Genomic DNA, 9,677 nt, shown 5'->3' with positions numbered 1-9,677 from the left:
AGCTGAGTGAAAAATAGGAAGAGAAAGAAGTAAGGGAGAGATAATGAGATTAACACAAAAAATCTTAGCAAAATGTTAGCAAGCGATGTTTCATGGGAAAAATATTTGAATGCTCACCTATCACACTTTTAAGTAAGCTTGAAATTTTTCAAAATGAAAAACAATTGAGGGCCATGAGTGATAGTTTAATAGAACTGGTCCTAGTTTGATTCCTAGCACTGTATGGTCCCCCAAAACTACCAGTAACCTCTGAACACTGCCATATGTGACCCCAACACATCCAATAATAAGATTAAAAATAAATTTATGAAAAAACAAAAATTTAAGTATAGCAGTTGGAAATCAATAAGGAAGAGAATGTAGATAGAGAAGAAAAGACTTCTTGTTTGGGAGCTATGTCTTTTTTTGTTTTGTTTTGTTTGTTTTTGGGTTTCACCAAGCAGTGCTCAGGGGTTACTCCTGGCTCCATGCTCAGAAATCACTCCTGGCAGGCTCAGAGGACCTTATGGGATGCCGGGATTCGAACCAATGATCTTCTGCATAAAAGGCAAACACCCTACCTCCATGCTATCTCCGAGAAGAAAAGACTTCTTAAGAAAATATTTTGGGGAAACCAAGTTGAGAAGATAGAAAAGAATCAGGGGATTATGAAGACTTGGAAAACTGAAGAAAAAAGTCTCAAAAGTAGCCACACTGCTGCAAAGTTCAATATGATGCCAACAAAAAACTCGAAATGAACATTGGCTTTGGCAAGATATAGGTCATTGGTGACTTTGATAAAATATGAGGACAAGAGCCTGATTGAAGTGGTTTGTAGCAAAGTTGGGTGTGAGAGAGAGCTAAAGGCAAGAACAGACCATTCAATTGAGTTTTATTTGGAGAGGGAACAGAGAAATGAGACAAGAGTTTAAGAGGACATGAGGTGGAAGTGTTTTGCTTCTGCTTAAAAAAGGTGAATATAAGAGATACAGTAGGATGTAGAAGAGGGAAGATTATAGAAGTAACATCTTTGAATAGGTAAGAAAGGAGAGAGTAGAAGGATTGCACTGTTGGAAAGAGGAGATAGAGGGGCTAGAAAGATAGTACAATAGGTAAGGCACTTGCCTTGCTCACCCAGGTTGGACCTCCAGCACTACACATAATTCTTTTTTTTTTTTTTTTTTTTGGGCCACACCCTTTGACGCTCAGGGGTTACTCCTGGCTATGCGCTCAGAAGTTGCTCCTGGCTTGGGGGACCATATGGGACGCCGGGGGATCGAACCGCGGTCCATCCAAGGCTAGCGCAGGCAAGGCAGGCACCTTACCTCTTGCGCCACCGCCCGGCCCCTTACACATAATTCTTAGAGCCCCACAAGGAATAAGTCCTGACTACTACCAGGTGTGACCCATAACCAAAATCAAAACCCAAAAAAAGGAACTATAAATCTTCTGTTTTCTCAGAATGCATCTGTTTTCTTGTGGATCAACAAACACCACTGAGATGAGGAGATGTTGGCGATCACAGGAGAATAAAATATAAAATGTCATCTCAGAGAGTAGAAAAATAATAATAGAAAAGGGAAGAATAAAATGAACAGAAATGGTTCAGTTCCATGACTGAACTCAAATCATATAAACTCAAATCATATGAGCAACTGAACTTTCTTAGGTGGGACCAGACTATGGACTGAAAACCCTGGATATTTTCTGAATGGGGCAGGCCAAAAACACCACCCCCACCACAGGAAAACCCAGGAGCTTCTGCCTATGTCTGATATTCCTGGCAGAAAAATGGTCTAGCTTTTCTACAAAAATCCAAAAGAAATTAATTGCTTCCAACTCTTCCTAGGTAGTCTGATCTGGCTTGATTCCCCTGGGGCATTCTTATAATGGGTGGGGGCAGATTCCCCTTTCTATCTGAATGCACAACAGCCTATCACTACACCCTATACCCCTGACAGAAATGACCTAGCTTCACAACTTAACCTTATCAAAATGTCAAACCACCTAATTTGTTCTAGATCTATAGATCCTGGGCTTACACAGTAGCTGGTAATGTGATTCCTGAAAATGTTATAGTACTATCAGTCCAGTAGAAAATATGATGGGAAAATTACATAGTAATCTATCAAGCTCAGTGAACTTAAATAATAACACAGCAGACTCAACTAGCACCAACCACAGTCCAGTAAATCTTTAGACACTGACAGTCATTTTTGTATTAAATATTAATTATAGACTCCTAGTGGTGAATGAATGGATGGAGGGGCCTTTCTCGGCCCAACCCGGTGCCTGCAGCCCCTATGACCTGGCGGGTCTGTTGGTTCAGGATAATGGTGAGGAATTGATCCACAGGCAGTCAGATGAAGTTTCAGGAGAAATCCAGCTTCATTACAAGGTCCTAACCACCATGTGCATATTCTTCACATGGCCTCTAAACTAAGCAGCCTCTCTGCATCCATCCTGTCTCTGATCTTCCTTGCTGCATTTGCCTTCCCTTCTCCCCAGGCCACTCTTAATTACCAACCACAGACCCCTCCCTGCTATGAAAGGGTCTCACCATCCAGGTAAGATTAGCATTTGGCTTTGGGGAGGGGTAACAATGTCATGGAGAGATATAGCAATTATTTCAAATTGACCCTTGTTGATCTAAGTTTTGATAATTTCATTTGCCTTTGTATTGTAACAAACAATTTGAAGTAAATTTGGTTGTGTCTGTAAGGGGGAAGACTAGGGTGATAGATGAGAAACTGGGGACACTGTACTTCTGGAAGTCCTGGCAGCCACATTCATGCCCTACAGCTGCTGCCATATCCACATTAGCCAACTGCTAAAGATTAATTTTATTCTCTAAAAAGATTTAAACCAAGCTGCAAAAACTTATGAATATACCAGTCACTTAATTGAAAACTGGGACACTCTTTTTTTTATTTCGTTTTTGGGTCACACCTGGTAGACATGTACTCTTTTTTTTTTTTTGGAGGGGGCACACCCAGTGCTGCTCAGGAGTTACTCCTGGCTCTGAACTAAAAAATAAACAGAGCCAATGGCAGTCATCAATGACAGTAATGGGGATGGTGGCTATATATTTCCTTTCTGGCAATGGCAGTGGTCTCTTAGCAGAGTCAGTGGAGCATGTACATACCCCTCTGGGATTTCTATGGGTATCTTCATGAGGTGAGTTCAGTCCTGTGATTTTGGTTGGTTACATTTTAGTTGTTTTAGGGTCATACCTGGCAATGCTCAGGAGTTACTCTTGGCTCTTTGCTCAGGAATTAGTCCTAGTGAGACTTAAGGGACCATATGGGATGCTGGAGATCATGACTTGCATGTCAGCCATGAGTTGAGGCAAGTGTACTAAATTTTGGTTGTATCTTAACCACACAACCTCTCCTTGCAATTCTCTGAGCTAAGATCTAGGCAATGTAAATTACTTTTCTTATAAAATGATTTCAATTATTAAACTATTATTATTGAGTTTATTAAGTGGACAAATCTATTTTCCTATGAAAAACATATTTCATGATCTAGAGCAAATATAAATACAGTATTTCACAAGTTTTATTTTTCTATTTGAAGCATTGTGGTTAAAGGTTACATATCTGTGAGATTAAACAGAAACAAAACCCTCTTGTACTCTAATAGATGACCATTTCATCAACCACTTTAGTTCCTTCTCCTTGAATGCCAGTCAACACCCTCAGAGGAACTGTCATTCTGAGGACAAGGAAGCAAGCAGGTGTATACTTGAATCATAGATCAGTTCTTTGGTGACATTGGCTAGTTTCCCAAAGTGTTACCTTTTTCTTCCTTCTCAGGTTAAGAAGGCAATAACAAGCACAACACTTGCACTCATATAATTTTGGCAGAAATGTATTTCCTTTTAACTTTCTCATCAGATAATCTAGTCAATAGTTTATTTTAATTTTAACCAAGGATATATTAAAGTTTTGAATTTTATATAATTTTGAGTTGCCATTACTAGTAATAGCAACTCAAATTTTTTTTTTACCTTTTGGCTAAAACTAGCAGATCATTATTAAGTTATAGAGATAAGATGATTGTGGTTTTCCTTTTGATTGTGCAACTTAGCTCCTTTCATGATTACTTTATATCAATTCTTCAGCATAGCTTTTTGTTGTTGTTGGTTTTTGTTTGTTGTTGCAGGGGTCTCAAACTCGCGGCCCGCGGGCCCTTTGTGGCCCTCCGTACAACATTCTTGCCCTAGAGGAATCTTTTTGTTTTGTTTTGTTTTGTTTTAGTTGTTTGGGTCACACTCCCCAATGTTCAAGGCTCACTACTGACTTTGCACTCAAGGATCACCCTGACTTTGCCTCCTGTGGCCCCCAGGTAAATTGAGTTTGAGACCCCTGTTTTAGGGCCTCAGGGCCACCAGGGCCAGAAATTGCTCCTGGTGGGTTCCGGGGACCATATGGGATACCAGGGTTCTAATGTGGATTGGCTGCGTGCAAGGCAATGCCCTACCAGCTGTGCTATCACTCCAGGTCTCCAGCATAGCTATATCTTGAAAGTTTTGGAGAAGATAAGCAGGAGAATCTGATATGTATGACATGTACATTTCAGTCTCATTTTCCTAATCTTAGCTCATTACTCTCTCCTGTACCCAGAAATTCCCTCCTTTGCTACGTTAGTTTTTATTATTACTTCTCATTTTTCAGATGAAGGAAGCGAATCTCAAAGATTTTGAATTTGAAGTCACTTGATATCAAGTCTCTAAATTCAAAATTTAAAAAAGTTATTGCACACCATGATTTATAAGGCTATTTATAGTTGCGTTTCAGACATCCAATGTTCTGACACCAATCCCACCACCGGTGCTAATTTCTCCAGTCTGCATTCTTTTTTTTTTTTTTTTTTTTTTTGGTTTTTGGGCCACACCCTGTGATGCTCAGGGGTTACTCCTGGCTATGCGCTCAGAAGTTGCTCCTGGCTTCTTGGGGGACCATATGGGACACCGGGGGATCGAACCGCGGTCCGTCCTAGGCTAGCGCAGGCAAGGCAGGCACCTTACCTCCAGTGCCACCGCCCGGCCCCTCAGTCTGCATTCTGGTCATTATTTCCTCTGAGGTACACAAGCTTATTAGTTTTATTTAGCTCCATTTGTTAATCTATGCTTTTACTTGCTTGCCTGATGGCATTTGATCTTTAAAGATGCCTCTAGCTTCAATGTCATGGAGAGTTCTACTTATATTTCCCCTATGTGATTTATGTATTCAGGTATGACATCTAGGTCTTTGATCTATTTAGATTTGACTCTTATATATGGTGTTATAAAGAGGTTTTTGCATGTGGCCAACCTGCTTTTCTAACATCGCTTAATGAAGAAGCTTTTCTTGCTTCATTTCATATTTTTAGCTTCTTTGTCAAAGATTAACTGATTATATATCTGATGGTCTAGATTTTTTATTCTAGTCCTTTGATCTGAGGGTCTGTCCTTATTCCAGTGCCACACTTTTAATTACTACCACTCTTCTTTTTCTTTCTTTTTTCTTGGGGGGGGGCACACCCAGTGACACTCAGGGGTTACTCTTGGCTATGTGCTCAGAAATCACTCCTAGCTTGGGGGACCGTTTGGGGGATCTAACCGCAGTCCGTCCTAGGCTAGCACGGGCAAGGCAGACACCTTACCACTTGTGCCACTGCTCCAGCCCCTAATTACTGCCACTTTTATAGTTTGAAGTTGGGAAAGTGATGCCTCCCATTTTCTTTTCCCCAAGGATTGATTTAGTTATTTGGGAGGTACATTGTACTATATACATTTCAGAAATATTTGACCTATGTCTTTGAAAAATGCCAGGTATATCCTTATAGGGATTACATTTAATCTGTATAATGCTCTGAAGAGTATTTCAGTATTTCATTTTGACAATGTTTATCATCTCACTTCATGAGCTGGCTTTATGTTTTCATTTTCTTATAAAAGAGCTCAAAGACTAGAGGAATTTCCTAACATATGGCATTAAGTATGCATATGGTTGCCTTCTACTAGATTAGAAAGGTTAAAATATGTAGCAATCAATGATCACAAATTTACTTTTTGTTTGTTTTGGAGAACACCCAGGGATACTAAGGAATAACTCCTGGCTCTTCACTTGGAATTACTCTTGTCAGTGCTCAAGGGACCATGAGGGATGCATACAAGGCAACCCTATCTGCTCTACGATATTATCGATCAGGACCAAAAATTAACTTTCTTTCTTTTCTTTTCTTTTCTTTTCTTTTCTTTTCTTTTCTTTTCTTTTCTTTTCTTTTCTTTCTTTTCTTTCTTTTCTTTCTTTTCTTTCTTTCTTTCTTTCTTTCTTTCTTTCTTTCTTTCTTTCTTTCTTTCTTTCTTTCTTTCTTTCTTTCTTTCTTTCTTTCTTTCTTTCTTTCTTTCTTTCTTTCTTTCTTTCTTTCTTTCTTTCTTTCTTTCTTTTAGTTTATGGGCCACACTGGGTGATGCTCAGGGTTTACTCCTGGTTATGTGCTCAGAAATCGCTCTTGGTTTGGGGGACATTATGGGACACTGGGGATTGAACCCAGGTTCATCCTGGGTCAGCTGTGTGCAAGGCAAATGCCCTATCGCTGCGCTATGGCTCCCTCTTTCCCCAAATTAACTTTTATTGGTTTATTTTATGATAATTTCACTTCCCATTCCTTTAAGGTTTGCTGGAACAAGTAATATAAAACAAATTTGACATATATTTGACAAGGGAACAGATTGTGTGGTGGGAGGAAGATTGGGAACAGTGGTAGAGGATAGGGGACATAGGTGGTGGGATTGGTGTTGGAACATTGTATGCTATTATGAACAATTTTGTAAATCATAGTGTCTTAATATTTTAATTAAAAACTCAAATTTACAAAATAAAAAATCTTTGTTAAGCTTAATATAATGATAATTTTATGTATGCTTTCTTTTAAATGTTTTATAGGGGCCGGAGAGATAGCACAGTGCTGTTTGCCTTACAAGCAGCCAATCCTGGACCTAAGGTGGTTGGTTCGAATCCTGGCGTTCCATATGGTCCCCCGTGCCTGCCAGGAGCTATTTCTGAGCAGATAGACAGAAATAACCCCTGAGTGCTGCCGGGTGTGGCCCAAAAACCATAAAAAAATTTTTATAATTGAAATTTATACAAAAACATTTATTTGTTTTTTTGTTTTGTTTTTATTATTTTTTAATTTTTTTATAAATTATTTTTATTTAAACACCGTGATTACAAATATAATAGTAGTTGTATGAATATAGTCATATAAAGAACACCCCCCCTTCACCAGTGCAGGATTCCCACCACCAATTTCCTGAATCTACCTACTCCCTACCCCACCCACACCTGTACTCGAGACAGGCTTTCTTTTTCCCTCATTCATTCACATTGTTATGATAGTTTTCAGTGTAGTTATTTCTCTAACTGCACTTATCACTCTATGTGGTAAGCTTCATATCATGAGCCGCACCTACAAGGGAAGATGGGGAGAATAACGGTTGGGACTGAGGCAGTAAAATATTAGAAATGAGATTCGTAGGGCAGTATCAAGGTCACAATACAAGATGGACGTTATGGATATATAAAATATATGCATACAATACTATCAATAGGAAAACAAGGAGAAAAAAATTCCAGTGACTGTCCCAACATAAACCAGTGCTAGAACGGCCTGCCTTCCTCCCAAAGCGCATTCCCATTAGTGTAGGGAGAGGTAGGGGGGAAGCCTGAGGACTACTAAGAATCCACCTGAACCCACTTCTGGCCATCTGAGCTGGCACCCAGGGAAGGCCTGGAGTTAGGGGAAAAAGACAAGGATGGCTGGGGGCCTGCCAAGCCTCCCAGTACTCCCCAGACCAGGGAGAAGGGCACCGGTATGGGGCCTCCCCAAACCCAATACCTGGCAAGAGCTGGTCTCCAGAATCAAGGAGGAAACTGGAAGCCAGAAGTCTGCCTGCCCTCCTCCCCATGCATCTCCCCGCTGGAGTATGGAGGAAGAGGGGAGGCCTGAGGACCACTAAGAGTCCACCTGAACCCACTTCTGGCCATCTGAGCTGGCACCCAGGGAAGGCCTGGAGTCAGGGGAAAAACACAAGGATGGCTGGGGGCCTGCCAAGCCTCCCAGCACTCCCCAGGCCAGGGAGAAGGGCTCCTGTATGGGGCCTCCCTAAACCCCATACCTGGCAAGAGCTGGTCTCCAGAATCAAGGAGGAAACTGGAAGCCAGATGTCTGCCCGCTCTCCTCCCCATGCACCTCCCCCCTGGAGTACGAAAGGAGGGTGGAAGCCTGAGGACCACTAAGAATCCACCTGAACCCACTTCTGGCCATCTGAGCTGGCACCCAGGGAAGGCCTGGAGTCAGGGGAAAAACACAAGGACGGCTGGGGGCCTGTCAAGCCTCCCAGCACTTCCCAGGCTAGGGAGAAAAGCTCCGGTATGGGGCCTCCCCAAACCCCATACCTGGCAAGAGCTGGTCTCCAGAATCAAAGAGGAAACCAGAAGCCAGAAGTCTGCCCGCCCTCCTCCCCATGCACCTCCCCCCTGGAGTACGGAGGGAGGGGGAAGCCTGAGTACCCTTAAGAATCCACCTGAGGGCCCGGAGAGATAGCACAGCGGTGTTTGCCTTGCAAGCAGCCGATCCAGGACCAAAGGTGGTTGGTTCGAATCCCGGTGTCCCATATGGTCCCCTGTGCCTGCCAGGAGCTATTTCTGAGCAGACAGCCAGGAGTAACCCCTGAGCAATGTCAGGTGTGGCCCAAAAACCAAAAACCAAAAAAAAAAAAAAAAAAAAGAATCCATCTGAACCCACTTCTGGCCACCTGAGCCGGCACCCAGGGAGGGCCTGGAGTCCAGGGGAAAAAGAGGGTTAGGCTATGGGGCCTGCCAAGCCTCCCAGCACTCCCCAGCCTAGGGAGAAAGCCTCTGGCATGGGGTCTCCCCAAACCCTGTGTTTTTCTGATCTGTTAGTTCAGTGTGAAAATTTCTTTTTTTTATTTTAAAAGTAAATAAAAAATTTTATTTACTTTTGGGTCACACCCGGCAGTGCTCAGGGGTTATTCCTGGCTCCACGCTCAGAAATTGCTCCTGGCAGGCACGGGGGACCATATGGGACGCCGGGATTCGAACCGATGACCTCCTGCATGATGGGCAAACGCCTTACCTCCATGCTATCTCTCCGGCCCCTAGTGTGAAAATTTCTAATTTTAGTTGACAAATTCTCTTGATGCTTAATTGTGCTCCAGTCAAGTCTATTGATGCTTTTTTTGAGCTCCCTGAACATTTTCTATAATTCTACTCTAAACTTCTTATTTGAGAGGATACCTACCTGTTTCCTACTTTTTAGATTGTTAGAGGAGTCATCTTGACTTCTGTAAATATGGGGGTGTACTGCAAAATTACTCCATTGGTAAGGCTGTAGATTGCTTCTTACAATGTGCAGAAATGGAATTCAGGCACGGCAGCGGAAGAAAGAGGAGCAGCTGCGCGGAGCAGCCGCGTTTTTTGGGTGTGGGTCCTGGAGAGATTATGGTCCTTGGTGTGTCTAGGCTGGCTCAGCAGGAAAAAGGCAGAGAGCATGGCCACCATCCCTTTTAAGTCTCTGGGTGCCCAATCACCTGGCAGGAATCAGTCCCACATTCGTTGGGTGGGGACATCTTACCAGGTTTGGGTCCTGGAGAAATTATGGTCCTTGGTGTGTCTAGGCTGGCTCAG

Source organism: Suncus etruscus, chromosome 1, assembly GCF_024139225.1.
Source record: "Suncus etruscus isolate mSunEtr1 chromosome 1, mSunEtr1.pri.cur, whole genome shotgun sequence".
NCBI lineage: Eukaryota > Metazoa > Chordata > Mammalia > Eulipotyphla > Soricidae > Suncus > Suncus etruscus.
This window is presented reverse-complemented; position numbering follows the sequence as displayed.